The 14,182-nt window shown below is 35.7% G+C and overlaps 1 non-coding gene across 1 annotated transcript; it reads left to right on the top strand.

The window, feature by feature from the left end:
• The first annotated feature begins 9,795 nt into the window (after positions 1-9,795).
• Trnaa-ggc (transfer RNA alanine (anticodon GGC)) lies at positions 9,796-9,867 on the top strand. Its single transcript has one exon. It is a non-coding gene; the product is annotated as a tRNA-Ala (tRNA).
• The last annotated feature ends 4,315 nt before the right edge of the window (positions 9,868-14,182 follow it).

The raw sequence follows: 14,182 nt of genomic DNA, 5'->3' as shown, positions 1-14,182 counted from the left end.
CAATATCCAGAGGAAAATGTAGACTACGTTTGTATGGAGAAACGGTCGTCCCCTTTCCTCATAATAAAATGCGAACTACCTGAAATATTAAGTAGAAATGTAATATCTTACTAAGAGATTTAATTTCAGAAATAATGACGTGCTACCATGAGTAAAAGGTACGTTAACCTTATTCTTCACCTCTGTTCTGCCACGTTAAGGCAGAATACAATAACACCATTTGAAACCTCAATCAATTTTTTACCTTATCCTATTAAGACAAGGTACATAATACAATGTTTTTATTTTGCTGCAGATATATTAAATATGGTATCGATATTGCGCTGAGAACAGTCACCCCTTGTCAAAATGAGAGCCCACAATCCAGAATCAAGTGTCTGGTAATCCACACGCTATAAAAGAGAAAATCGATTCTGCTTCGTCGAGCCGGTTATTTTATCTCACTGTAGACGTTATTACCCAGGTAGCAAAATGACGTAAAATGACGTCAGCGACGTCATAATGACGGCATTATTACGTCATTACGACGTCGCTGACGTCATTTGACGTCATTTTGCTACCTGGGTTGTATCGGATACTTAGCGTTCGATTTTCTTCTATGTCTTTAAGCAATTTTGCTTCTTATATAAAAAGCTCCACCGAGAAAAAAATAATGAGCCACCCCCCACTAGCGTCTTTGGAGCGTCAGCGTCTATCTAGTCAACGCTATGGAAAATAGCGTCGCTGCGCAGTTGCGCCCACGTTGCGTCTAGCAGCAGACATAGAGTTTAGACGCTGACGTGGCCCTTAACTGATAACTACAAATTGGATTTTACTAGCGAGTAAGTATTTTAGAAAATTCGTAGATAAGTGTTACATTTAATTTTATAGAAGCATTATCTTCAACTATATTTGCATCCATTTAGGTAACCATAATGCAATCAAATCACGCTCCAGAATGTACTGAAGTAGGTACTTTTGATATCGAATTCGCTCAAACAGCAAAATTTCCTTTCTACGCATATATAGTCTACTGGGAATAGGAGTTACGACATTATTACCGTGATTAATGGTTATGCACTGGGGAAAAAAGGATTTATAGGTACTGACTCGGTTCAAACCGTTCTGTACTAACTCGTATGTTTTGTTCTAAAGATTTATTTATTTTACTTTGGTGTTTTTATTTCGTGGTTGTGGTTTTTTTTATCTATTTCAGACAATCACTTCACTTACTTACATTTCACTGTATTGAACGCGTTTCAATCAAGTATTTACTAAGTACGACAGATTTTACCACCTGCCTTACTACCGACTTTTTTTTAATTTATTTATCACAAAGTACACTACAATTGTCTTATAATTTTATTCCTCGCCAAACTGCGGTTTATAAAAAGATATCTCCACAACTTTACCGTAACCCTCACTTTGAAGTCGGATATCGACGGACGAATTTGGCGAGGTTCTACCTTACCTTAACCACCACGTTTACATATTCAACCATATTTAAAGCGGTTAAAGTTAAAATTCACCTCAAAAATTAAATGAGGATACGTCTTTATAAAAGTTACTTTTTGTAGCGTAAAACCTCAAAAATGTATGTAATAAAATTTCAACATTTTAAGGTTATGAAAGCTTACTTTTTGCACTTGTTTGAAGTACTTTTTGTGTACATAAATATTGTATTAGTATTTTTGTGTTAAGTCGTTAAAATGTTCCTCATAAAGAAGTTGCTCGTCATTATGATGGCGTTCGTTACTTTGATGCCGGATATTTTCAAGCCGTCGCGAAAAATTAAGAAACTTGTCTGATTTCGAACGCGACCCAAAATCTACTTATAGGTACTTACAGTAATTAAGTAAGTGAAATTTGACGATCTTATTATAAAAGTTGTACACGCAGCGTATTGTAATTTCAGTTCGGGGCTTCATAACCGTACTTTGACCCTTCAAGGAATCCTTCCTTAATGAAGAAAACCTCAATGAGGCGAGTATTTTCCCTGTACATTGAACTGGAATTGAATTAAAAATAAAAGGTTACATAAACAAAAAGGCTTTGATTGAATTAATTATTCTTGAGTAGAATTCTTATTTTTGACTACCGGTCTGGCCCTGTCCTAGTGGGTAGGTAGTGACCCTGGTCCCTGCCTATGAAGCCGATGGTCCTGGGTTCAAATCCGGGTAAGGGGGTCAGAGCACTGTTCATTTGTACGTTTTGCACTTTTGGCTAAATATAGTACAGACAGGGTAATAGGCGTGTTTTGCAACTTGCAACGCAGCTATGATGTTCTTCTCTGTATTATTTATTAGAAAACCCAGGCTAATGACCATTTTCAGTCCACTATCGTCTACCATCAGTTTCTTAGAATTGTTTTAACACCCTTTGAACAGGTCTTACTAACTACATAGTAGATTAACTTCACTGCTTGTTTTTCGTAGAAATTCCTCGATTTTGTAAGTATTTGTACAACATTTTTTCATGTAGTCTTTTCTGTGATGGCGATATCTTCGAAAATGTAAACCTTTTCTTTTTATAAATAATAAAAAATAGGATCTTTTTTACATAATTATAGCCTTTTGGTCAGAAGACTGATGATGTGCAACCGGTGCCAATACAAACGACATTTTATTCTGAGACAAGCGTTGAAATAAATGGTAAGGTATAAGAGCCCGAATAAACAACTACAGACAGTAAACACTTCAGAACTCCACACAGTCATGTCTAGAGTTCACGAGCGTTTCAGTTTTGAACTCAAATCAAAGTAAAGTTTCCAGTTCAGACACGAATTCTTGAAAGACGATACTTTGCTTCAGGATATGCTAGTTTGTACATGTTCCTTCACCGAAACCCCTGTTAGATAGGGTTGAATAAAAAAAAACTAGCATACTAATTTACTCAAGCCCACGCAAAACCTTCATGAGTAATCTTGCGTAAGCGCTCAGCCTCCTTAATGCAAAGAGCAAGAAGCAGTCCCAACAGCTTTCTGAAAGTATTATCCGACAGGTACGACTGTCGAATATGGAGGCACCTGGTGGTCTTAACTGGGCGACCTGTATGTTGACATGTATGGTGTTTAGTTCTTTTAAGTTGTAGAATAACTTATTTAATTACTAACACTAGTATTAGGTACTTAGCTTAAGACAAACTAACAAAATCTATGGATTGTTATGATCTGCAATAAATGATTATTTAATTTAATTTAATTTAATTAGTGCTGAGATCGCAGAATTACAAAACATAGAAAAAGGAATCATTCTTAGCTTCCTCATTTTGAATGAATGTTTTTTGTTATAACCGAAGTGTTGTTGCGGGAAGACTAATTATGATTGCGTTCTTAACGAATTTTTGCAAGTGATTTCTCGTTGTGCTAATTGTGAAGGCAACTTATGTTCCTAATCTGCAACCTATTTTGGTGTAGCTACAAGTATTTAAGCAACTGCAAGCGCTACCGTTTACAATAATATCGTATTTTACGTGAATAAACACAAAAATATTGAAATCATACTTTTTAGTTGCATAATTCAAACTTGTCATGAGTTATTGAGTTCCGTATTGCATTGATGATGATGATCATCATCATGTTTAACCAAATAAGTAATGTCCACTCTCCAACGTTGGATAAAGGTTTCTTCAAGAGTCTCCAGAAAAACGGGTTAGCCGTACACTCACCCAGCACTTTCCTGCGATTGGCCTTTGGCTTAACTTGTGGAAAGTCTTCTTACCCTTATTCCCTCCCTCCGCTATTACGTATAATAATTAAGAACTACAAACTCAAAGAAACCTGGCATTTCTTTGTACCTAATTATCTACCTTTCCTACACATACAGCTGCGGTGTGGCTGCGGTCATGAATTTCTAAGTACCTAAAATTAGTATCATTGTATAAATGTTTGCTAACCTTTATTTGTCACCAATTATATTAGGATTCTTAGGGCAGACAGTGTAATAATTTGGTGTAACTATGGCAACACGTTACAAGAAAAAATGATTTAACCCAAATAATAACCACGTAGACGTACCTACTTTGAATGACGGATTAAGGGTATGTAGTAATGCTCTCCACTCACTATAAATGTAATACCATTAATTGACTTTTGTAAATATTTCAAACTAATTTAATATCTTCTTTCCCTTCCGTCGTTCCTTCTTTCAGTCATCGTTCCAATAATCTAATCATTACACTGTACATATTTCGAATCAATACAGTATCATTACGTTATTGAAAACTAACTTCATTACTTAGCGTCATTCGTTCATTCTAATGAATACGCTATCACTAGAAATGCCATTTCTTAAAAGTAATATCATTAGTATCATTACTATTAATGATACTGACTGGCCCGTATTAAAATACATTTATGTAAATAACGTCACGTTCTGTCCAAAATAAGTTAGACTGACCCAGCCAGTTGAAATCCATTCGCTGTGAGTTATTCACATTTAACCTCATTAGCTACAAATAATATAAATTCGTATCAAATTAAAAAAACCGGCCAAGTGCGAGTCGGACTCGCGCACGAAGGGTTCCGTAACATTACGCAAAAAACGGCAAAAAAATCACGTTTGTTGTATGGGAGCCCCGCTTAAATATTTATTTTATTCTGTTTTTAGTATTATTTGCTATAGCGGCAACAGAAATACATCATCTTTGAAAATTTCAACTGTCTAGCTATCACGGTTCATGAGATACAGCCTGGTGACAGACGGACAGACGGACGGACAGACAGACAGACAGACAGATAGACAGACAGACCACGGAGTCTTTGTAATAGGATTCCCCTTTTTAACCCTTTGGGTACGGAAACCTAAAAAGATAACTTTTTCACTGTCCTTACTCTAACGCCAGCTGAATTAACACAGTTGAATAATGTAAGACTGCTGCCAGACTAAGAATAAATTAATTCAAGGAAATATAGCCGTAATAAAGTACTGGAGTGAAAATGGGACGACAGCCTAGTCATGCCTAAAAGATGATAATTAATGTGGTAAAATTAAACTTTTTGCGCTGTCATGTTGAAACAAGACGTGACAAGCTACGCAGATCCACAGCTTAGAGGTTTAAATTACATTTTGCGAATTATTTGCGCTCAGTATATTATCATTACTATTAGTGATACTGACATGGCTCGTACTAAAATACATTTATGTCAATAACGTCACGTAATAATGCAAAAAAGATGCACCTAAAGGTATATCAGTATTTTACAGTACATATGGTGCTACTTTCTCGCGTAAAGAGTGTACTACAAAACGTTGTACGATGCACGTGCGAATAGATGATTCGCAACTCGTGTCAATTTAAAACACTAGTGTTTTAATTTATCGCCACTCGTTTCGAATTCCCTTTTTTCCGCACTTGTATCGTAAATAACTATTCTTTCATCAACATAGCTACCACCCAAAAGCACATTCGTATCTAGGTACAATTTCACAGTCGGCTCACAGTACGACGCCCTCAAACTAGATGGAGCGATGACCTTAGCAAGGAGGCTGGCAAGAGCTGGATCAGAGTTGCCGCAAATCGTGCTCAATGACGTGCAATAGGAGAGGCCTATGTCCAGCAGTGGACGAGAGTAGGCTGATGATGATGATGATTCAAAAAAGGGGGCCGCTACGTACTGTATTTTGTATTTAGGTACCTACCTTTTGAATACATCATAATAGTTTTTACGTTGCTGGATTCGTAGATCTATGAACTCAAAACAAAAACGGCCGTTTTAACTTTGGACGCGTAGATTGACATATCCAGCAACGTAAAACCTATTACATTGTATTCAAAAGGTACCTAAATACAAAATACTGCACGTAGCGGCCCCCTTTCTTGAATATCTATAATAAATTTAAAGTAATCACATTTATTTAGCAGTGGCGCTAGTGCTCAACGTTGATGGGCTCTTAAAACGAAAATAAACCAATACTATTGTGATATTCGCTTTTGCTGAAACACTAACATAACTAATTATGGCTGATGCAAATAAATTTAATTTATTTGCATGATTTGATTTGATTTTGTGTGATTTGCATTTGTGGCCACTGTGTTGTGGATATATATTATAATTATACAAACTGGATCATTTTTAAGGTTTTATTTGATCATTAAGGGTCGGTTGCACCAAACTCTTTGTCATTGTAGCTCGAGTTCGCAAAATTTTATTTTATGGAAAGTTTAACACGTTGATCAGTTTGTCAAGTGCGGATGGTGCAACTGGCACTTATTAGTCTATTTGTAAGATGTCAATTTGTAAACATCCTAATTTGTTAAACAAACTGAAATTTGTAATGTGGCGCGTTGGGCTAATTCGTGTTCCAGAGGTAAAGTTGCCACTTTTGAAGGAATCGTTCAATTAGTAGTCACTTATGCTTATTGAAAATATTACATTTGTTGGAAACAAAATAATATTGATTAACAATAACAATAAAATGTTTTGACACTTTTAACTAACAACACATTTTTAAGAAATATGAGTGACGTTTCAAAGACACTTATCGTTATAATATAAATGCGTTAAGAGTATTAGAATGACTACGCTGTTTTTAAATTAGGTGCGACAAAGTAGAGGGGATTATAAGCCTATCCACAGGTCGCTGTAAGCTGCCATAAATATTTTCCAAATTTAAACAAAGCCGGATTTATACCGTCTTTGTCTATGATACCGGATAAAACCATCAATTAGCACTTGATTCTACGAGTATACAGATCTTAAACCCATTGAAAACAAAATGCTGAGTTTGTATTTGTAAAGCATGTTTGTTACTCGGGTGATAAGTTATTTTTTATTTTATTTAAGCAGTTGCTTTTAATTATTTCACAAACAATTGTTTTGAAATTTTTCATTTAGTTTTCTTCTGTGGGGGTCCACAAGTTCTTTGATGGCAGGGCCTGCAACCATGAGCCGGATTCTCATCTCGTTGCAGCAAGGAGCTGAGCGCGCTCTGTGATGCTGGTACACGTTTCGTACAGATTATCCCGTACCAGCAGACAGAGCGGCCCGTCCCATTGGTGCTGTGAATGGCGAGTAGTGGGCAAGTCCGCATTAGGGCAGCGCGTTTTAAAGCTGTCGATAGCCTCCGGCAGGAAAGGGACGTCCAAATTAATAAGGGGGTTAGTTTTTAGAATTCGGAACAGTTTTTCAATGTTATGCGCAACAGCAACACAGAAACAGCAACAACAGAACTCCTGCTGTTGCTGGAAGAGCAGGAGTAAAAAAAATGTACATTGGTTTATCCCTTAGCATTTATAGCTTATGCATTGCACCGTAAACTGATTCATACCTTTAACCTGTCCGATCCCAAGGGTCCAAACAAGTGGCGTAAATAATAACTCACTCACTCACCATTTGGGCCTTCGGAGACAACGACAAAAATAGTTTTCGGGTCGTGGGATCGGACAGGTTAAGAAAAAGGGAAAACAAAACCATTCAAGTGCGAGTTCATTTAACTCTCGCATCGAGCTTCTTTCTTCTTTGTGCAACTATAAACACGAACGACCAAGATGTACCTTTAACCATCTTACGGCAAATCAGCTAACTAATTTGCGTGACTTAATAATGTACCGTTATACAAATATATGTTAAATGTTAAGTTTGCAGGGATAATTTTTATCACGCGAACAAATTTCAACATATTTTTTTTATTTTAAAAGAAGGTGTTTATAGTGTTATTACATAGAAATTTCAAGTGCAGTAAACACACGCAAAGATAGAGTTAAATTGGAAACTGAATTTGCAATAACCACGCTGAAGCGACGCTCACGCCTACGCCTCGTGTGCTGAGGACCTTAGTAATATACTTACAACTCAACCACAAAAAAGGCAAACTATATATATTTTCGAAAATTACGTTCATGAAATGTCATACTCTGGTTGGAAAAGAGGCTACGCTGAAGCCGCAAGCCGCCAGACATCGCAACACCTTTGGGATTCCAGACCATTTGGAGTTTATGACATTTGTGAGTGATGATATGAACCCAGTGTCACTTTCAGCTTGAACACCCGCAAATGCAAGCTTAAGCTAAGAATAAAACTCAGAAATTTGACTTAATATTAGTTAAAGCTAATGCATCACCAGGCAATGTACTGCGAGCGAAATTCAAAGCGCCAGTTCTGCTAGTTAGCACAATGACAGTCACTGCTGATGTCTTCCATCTTGTGGGAGCTGACACCAATCATTATTTTTACCCCGATGCTTTGATTGTGCCAGTATGGGATTTGACATTTGGGCAAAAGTAGCGATCATTTTACAATTTGGTACAAATAAAATTTGCAGTTCATGAATTACATTTTTAAACAGACACTTAGTTCAGGAAGCTCTGTCGATGAAAGAAGCGGTAAAAGACGTAGAGATGTTATTTTTGAATTCACAGGTATCGATATTGGGATAATAATCGTCCAGTCCCAATGTATAGACATACAATATACCTACCTAACTAATGTTATCGTGTTCCACTATTATGAAATTACTCATTTCCTTATATAAAATGTGTAAAACGTTATACATGGAGGCAATGTTTGTTTATTTTCTCTTATAATTATATTTGCTGCTCGCAGTGCTCGTTAATATTCACAACTGCAGCAAATTAAAAATACGTGTTCTGAGAATTATGTCGCCAACAATAGTCTATTTTGCTACTATTAATTTAACGGTAAGTAATATTACTAAATTTCTTAATAATACCTGTAGTGAAATATTCTTATTTATTAAAATTTTACCTTATTTCTATTTAATTATCAACTTAGAAACTTTTCACAATTTCCCCATCACTTACAGTAGACGTCCTAAACGCTAAGTACCTACTGAAGCTACTGGTTTGATTTCTCGGCTCACTGAATTTGGAAGTTTAGCTAAGCTTTGAAATGGTTTAACATTTTGGGAATTGTTTCCTCGATGACTTCCCTCATTTGGGGCATTCTTAGTTGGGTTATTTTGTCCGGTTGTCCTTAAAAATATAAAAGCATTTAATTAAAAAAAAATATAATACTTAACATAAAAGTTTCCTCAAGGAGCTGGGCTGGCAGGACTAGCCAACCCCCCATGTCACGCAGTCGTCGAGTTGCGGAAAATCACCCGAACTACAATAACGTAAAAGATCAAAGCAATAAGACGAAATGTTTCATATCAAGTCTTCTACATTTGAAGTACCTACATACCTACCTGAATGTAAGGGAAACTTATTTACAGTGGAAAATTACTAGTGAGAAGTAAATTAATTTCAACATTTTTCGTCGATACTTTTTACTAGGTTTATGTAAAATCACCCAAATAAAATTTTATACAACGTGCTAGTGCCCTAGGCGGTTATGATATCGTTGATGGTTCATGAATAATAAATTGGGACACAATATGTATTGAGGTACCTGCGCTGTGTAAGTTGGGCGTATGTACACTAACATGTTTCAGCCCGGAGACAGCTCGTCAGATGGAGTTACATCGGACTTGATAACCTCGTTTGTGCTAATGTCGAGTTTAAGTTTAAAATACATAAGCGTCTGTCTGTTTAAGTTAAACACAGACTAGGAGAGAGTAAGGAATAATTAACAGATTGTAACGTTGTTCTGTCCAGATGATATCTACCTTTTTCAGACTTGTAGGTAGGTACATAAAGGAGACGTGAATGTAAGTAAGTACCTCTACCATGAGTTACTGACTTAAATGTTAATATATTTTTCCTTTTTTATTGTGGGACGTACCACATTATTACAATCTATAAATTGTATATACAGCTGTCAATCACAATTAAAAAAATCAAACTTGGCTTAATAAGCAGATGTCGCTAGTGACGTCGTCACAGTTGCAATGATTAAATTCGCGTTGATTGACGGATGGTCAGCTGGCGCAATTGGTAACGCATTGGACCGGCAATCCAAGGATGTGGGTTCGAGTCCCACGTTGACCAGAGTTTGATCATCGTTGATTTTTTCATTGTGATTGACAGCTGTATATACAATTTATAGAGTTACTGACTGTCTCAAAACTGACATATACGCTAACGTCTAAGTAATTTACTTTCTATACATCTCGCTCGCACTAATATGCGAGTACGAGTGAGATGCATGGAAAGTAAGTAACGTTCTCGATAGCATTTATGTCAGTGCCAAACTGGTGGTAGCCATTATTCATGGCGCTTACAACGTTTTGGTCGCGTGGTACAGGTTGCGATTGAAATATTATTAAAACTATGACCGATTAGGGCCGGATAGGCGTACAAAGAGATGCTTTGTTCGACTAGAAAGATATAATAAGGCTTTAGTCTGAAACCTTCATCGCTCCCTGTTATTAAAACAGCCTTTACCTTGAGTAAGAAGCATTTTGATTCCTTATTCAACACTGGTTGTCATGAAATTGTTATTACATTAAGTACCATTTCTTCATCAACTGAAGAAGGACAAAACAACAGTTATTTAAATACTGTCTGCCTAACATTATGGAGTTAGTGCCGTGGGGAACGCTCGACCGATAAGCGAGACTTAGCGAGGCCGCTACGGTTTTTAGGCTGAGGCTTGTTTTTCCCGCGATGGAGTCCAGTTCTTAGTAGGACCAGTATAACAAACCATCAATATTTGTGATAAATATACCCAAACAGGGTCTGATTCTAACTGGTTCGCCAAGAGCACAAGTTGGTTGCACTGCAATGGATCGAATGACACCCCAGACCGTTTTGCGGATTCACGAATGGCAGTAAATGTGAAGTGTGCTCAATATTACCTCGCTGCTATATACGGTAGGAGCAATGAAAATGAGTACCTACATGTTATAGGAAAAATCTCATAAATCATTTTTTTCTCGTTTGCCATTGCAATAGTAGTAATAACATGATAAAGAATACCGATTTTCAGGATAAAATGAAACATTAATATATTTTTTTCAGTTTTTTTACAAATTAGATTTGGGCATTGTCATGTTCAGTTCAGACTGCCCATTTCCTAGACTAGAGCACAATTTTGGTAAACAACTGGTAAACGAACTAACATCTGTCGCGATAAATTTCTGTCGCACTACCGTTCATAGCACATTATTTTTTCGCTCATTAATGTCGCAGTTCAGTAGCGGAGCCCATTCGCTTGCCCTTATCTCATTCACTTGAGGTACTTCTCTGTAGCCCGTCATCTCATCATTTACTTGTGTTCGATTCATATCATCTCTCATAGAGTCCATCCATCATTGTTCCTCGATTGTTTGTCATTATTTTGTTACAAAACTTTATAAGTAGGTAGGAAGGTAGTAACTTTACAAGTTTTGTTTTGTTGTTATAACTTGTGCTATTATGGATTTTATCGCCCTAAATCGAATGTCGTACAAATATAATAATAAACTTTTATTGCAGCAATTTGATAATACCAAAAAAAAAAATTACCTTTTGCGTAAAAAATAAAAGGGCCAAATGTTGTAAGAATGAAAAAACAAAGGGCGTTATAATAAGATTGTATAAAAGCATTTTTTGTAATAATATAAGATAATTAACCTATTTTGTTTCTACAATTAAACATGTATAACTCCCTTTGCAAACGTATTGCTAGTTTTATATTTTTTAGACGATTTCTTACTTTATTTATACGATACCTGCCAACTTTGGGTTAATTTCAGTAGAAAAAAATTTTCAACTTTGCGGGTTCAATACAATGACGCCTTTCGCCATCTTTTCGCATTCTACTGAAGTTAACCAGGTATTGTAGCGCATCGAGTATATTTGCGGAGGCAGGGGTGCCCGACTTCTTCGCCATCATCACAAGTCGGATAGCAGGTTTCTGGGAGAGATTGAGAAACTCAGACAATCGAATACTTAAGACCGTCTCCGAGAGCCTGTACAGCCCCATTTTTCGTTACTGGTCATCCGTTCACCATAGCCAGAACTATAGATTTATTCTATAAACATTTTAGAACTGCCAGCGTTTCCCGGTACCCGCCCTAAAACAACTCAAACTGTAAGCTCCAGTTTGTTGTTCCGAATTTAAAATTCACACATTACCCAGAACCTGAGTGTTGGTGGAAACCAGAACAATTTGTAGGTCACGCGCGTTACTGGGAAGCCAATAAAACACAGTTAAACTCGACGAGAACTAAGCTTGGCTCTCACGAGTCGCGGCAACATAATTGCTACATAATATTTTGATTTTAGGTTTTTTTTAAATTTAGCATAACGGTGAAGACAATATGATGTTAGGAAAGATTTCATTTAATTTAATTTATTTATTTGGCAATGATTGTATGTCTACATAAGATGGCAAATTTTTATAATATGTTTTACCGAATTTAAACTGTCGTGAGTCGTGAGACATAGGTACTAACATTAAACCGTAAAATTAGTTTAATGTTGTTTTGTCTCATTACAATTTGATTGTGTAAGTACTTAATTATCTATTTTCATCAAAATTATTCTCATTATTTAATAAGAATATTATCAATGTTACTAATCAAACTACTATGTTACTCTACTTGCCGCCGGAAATAATAGGAATTAAATAGATAATTGGGTCAAAATTCTTTTCGTTGTCTTGTTTCTGTCCACTGTCACGCTTCTATTTTTGTTTTTTTATCAAATAAACAAAAAAAGTTGAGTGCTTTTGTATATCTTTCTAGCTATACATTATAATTCTCTTGGGTTAACTTAAAATCTAAATTTTATCCCATACAATAAGCTCCACTCCGTCACATTTGTTGACAAAAAACAAGATAACGAAAATAATTTTGACCCAATTATTAGATAGATAATGTTCTCAAGTATGAATAGGTACTTACCATTTGTTTGGCAGTTCATCACTTACTAACGATCAACGAAAGTGTATATATTATAACTGTTTATATAACTGGTCATTTATTGCAACGGTTAATTTTAACATTTTCAAATGCAAAACAAAAAAAATAACTGATCCTTTGACAGATTACGAGTAAATCCTGCTGATTTTGGGCCGTATTTAAGATTTATCCAAATGTCATTTAATTGCAGTTTTTCCTTGGTTTTGAAATCGGCCTCGTAACTGCTAAAGTACTTACAGATTTCCGTATCTACGGTATATAGTTCCAGATTTTTTTGATTGCCCCATATGGATGAAATACCCAGTACTTATGCTTTCTTGATATTTCAAATACGACTAAAAATAATTTAAACAGAGAATATAACTTTACCTACCTATTAATTTGAAGTCTTCACGTCTTTAAATAATTGGGCTAGATAAAGTTTAGTTTGAATTATGAAGTTCAGAGGTCTTGCACACAATACTTAGTTAATAATATTACCTTGCCGTTCATGCCGTGAGGTATAAAGTGACCTTTGAAGTAATTTAAAAATGGGAGCGGTTTTCGATACATATCTTTTAATAAACTTGTCATGACTCACAGTTTTGTATGTATTTAATTGCCGTATTGATTTTCAGGTACTTTGGCAAAAATCATAATGCGGCATGAGATTTGTTAACATTGGTCGTACTTGATGATTGATAGGTTTACGAAGATTTTTAGAAATGAAGATAGGGACCATCTTAATACACATATGTATTAAAACTTAGTTTTTTTAGTAATTTGAAGAGGTAGGCAACAATAAAAGTATAACACTATCGTAAATTTTGTCGTAAATCACAATTATATTGCACTGTATATTTAAATGATGATCATTTTCCACTATTTTGCTACATAAATTAACTGCTCCCAACAGAATTGGACCGTCGCCAGAATGAACTTGTGGGCTTAAAAATGGTTAACGTTCGGCGTACTTGACTATGAAGCAATTTTGGCCAATCGAGGCGTGCCGCGTTTACTTATTGAGTTGGAAGTATTTTGGAGGAAGAAGCCGGGTTTAATGAGATTTTCCGGTAAAGGTTGACCTGCCAATTTTTTTTATTGACACGGTCTTATTATGTTATAACAAGCATGCTTGCTAGATAATAAATAAAGAATAGGGTGGTGTAGTGACCAGTCAAATCAACTATTCTCTCGAAATTTTGTTGCTTTGAAGTTAATATACGAACGCGTTCTGTGCCATCATAATAAACCCTCCTCGTTTTAATGAGTTTTAGTTAGTCTTTCAATAATTTGAAACGCAAAATTATATTGGCCATATTTCTTAAGTGTACTTTCGTAAATTTGATTTCATAGCTATGAAAGAATTTCATTTAATTATTATCCAATTTTCTTAGATTAATATAACTTAATTTTAAACCTTACCGTATCTTTAAGACACATAAGAAGTGGAACAAAGCCAATGGTATCCCGATTGT

Source organism: Cydia strobilella, chromosome 1 (genome assembly GCF_947568885.1).
Source record: "Cydia strobilella chromosome 1, ilCydStro3.1, whole genome shotgun sequence".
In the NCBI taxonomy this organism is placed as follows: Eukaryota; Metazoa; Arthropoda; class Insecta; order Lepidoptera; family Tortricidae; genus Cydia; species Cydia strobilella.
The sequence above is the reverse complement of the archived record's forward strand: the minus strand, read 5'-3'. Positions and strand labels throughout refer to the sequence as shown.